Source organism: Etheostoma spectabile, chromosome 15 (genome assembly GCF_008692095.1).
Source record: "Etheostoma spectabile isolate EspeVRDwgs_2016 chromosome 15, UIUC_Espe_1.0, whole genome shotgun sequence".
NCBI lineage: Eukaryota > Metazoa > Chordata > Actinopteri > Perciformes > Percidae > Etheostoma > Etheostoma spectabile.
Window position 1 is genome coordinate 35044167 of NC_045747.1, and position 1892 is coordinate 35046058.

General features: G+C 38.6%; 1 long non-coding RNA gene across 1 annotated transcript in view; it reads left to right on the plus strand.

Annotated features, from left to right (window-relative positions):
- The first annotated feature begins 752 nt into the window (after window positions 1-752).
- Window positions 753-1892, plus strand: part of LOC116703330 (uncharacterized) — a 17057-nt gene continuing 15917 nt past the window's right edge. The window contains exon 1 of the long non-coding RNA XR_004335401.1: window positions 753-911. This is a non-coding gene — a long non-coding RNA (uncharacterized LOC116703330). The remainder of the gene's footprint in view (window positions 912-1892) is intronic.

Consider the following 1892-nt stretch of genomic DNA (forward strand, 5'->3'; position numbering starts at 1 on the left):
CAGATGTCCAACCCCCGCCCACTTCCTGGTCTTGTCTTACACAGTGGTGGAATGTAACTAAGTACATCTACTCAAGTTCTGTACTTAAGTACAAATTTGAAGTCCTTGTTCTTCAATTATTTTCTTTTTTTCTTTTTATGCCACTTTCTACTTCTACCCCACTGTATTTCAGAGAGAAATATTGTACTTTTTTACTCCACTACATTCCTATTCCAGATTTACTTTACAAATAAGGATTTATGCACATCTTTTTTTAAAGTTTTTTTAAAATGTTAAGTTTTATTATAAATTAAACTACAGAAAGACTTACAAGTCCAGCTGAAATGATTAGCCGATTAAACCCTTAGTTGATTGACGGAACTCTTTGGATCCTTTCTAGTTTCTAAAAGGTGAGGATTTTTCTGCAGTAAGTACATTTACTTTTAATACTCTAAGTACATTTTCTTGATCATACTTACATACTTTCACTTAAGTGCTGTTTTCAATGCATTCAAGATGTTGACCTTGCCTTGCCACAGTACTCCACAGCCAGGCAGACATGTATGTTACATCAGACAGTAAAGCCCTTCCCCCATCCCAGTGTCTATAGATTTGTATAACCCTCATGGAATCTCAAACAGGCATATCTTCTTTTTTAGTCTGTTGCTTTCTCCACCCAAGCTTGCTAACCATTCTTTTTTCTTCTTCTTCTTACCCCCCCCCCCCCCACAGGCTGTGTTTCAGCCCCTTACAGTGCACATACCACACATGCACACACATGCACACACGGCCATAAACCTAGAGTAACACACCCCCTTTCAGTGATATCACCAGAGCTGTTGCAGCACACTGAATTGACATTTTCTGCACAACCTTCTTAGGCCCTGTTTGAGCTGTCTAACTCAGGACCAAGACATCCCATCTGCAGATAGGTAGGTTTTCATGGGTTTTGTTTTCTGAATTTATTCTCATATGCTGGGTTTGTGCACAGGAAGCCACTTGTGTTACAGAAAGTACATAATGTTCCTTCTTGTCTCTACGCACATGGACTCACAAGGAGGTGTGGAATGAGCTTCCCATTGAAAGGCCTTTCTATAGGCTTCAGAGAAACTTCTTTACAGAGCCTGTATGATCATCTAATATGTAGGCTACTGTGTGTGTGTGTGTGTGTGTGTGTGTGTGTGTGTGTGTGTGTGTGTGTGTGTACATATGCATATATGTATGTACATATATATATATCTATCTATATATATATATTTATCTTGCGTCCTCATGCCACAGAATCTATGCATGAGCAAACATTATTCCTGTAAGAGGAGAGGAGTTTTTTCCATGCAGGACATTACTTGCTTGATAGTTTATGCTAATGTAATTTAGCCACTTCTGAACAATCTTTTTTTCCTCTTTGAGGAATTTGAATGAGGAACTATTTTAGGAAACAGCAGTTGTTCTATTATACATATGTGTTGAGCTGGGGTTAAAAGGGTTTTGAAAAGAGGGTACAAATAAAAAGTATTTTGTTGTTGCTTAGCCTTAGCTACAACTTTTTGCAACATTGTTCCCGTAAGCCTTAGCCTACGGTTGCCGAAATGGTTCAACGCAAACACAAAAGCTATAACACTTACGCAAAAGCTAAAACACAAACGCAAAAGCTACGACACAACTTTATTTGTTCATAGACTGTATTTGTACAGTCTATGGTTTTGTTACATGTCCTCAGTCTTACCCTACAAATAGGCACGCACGCACACACACACACACACACACACACACACAAACACACACACACATATAGAAGAGTGCATATTGCTTGTTTGTGACAATCACACAGCGACAGTAATCATAATTAGCAAGGAACTCAAAAATACAAGAATTTTCCTCCTGTGGTCCGTTTCAGAAAGCAGGTTTAGTGA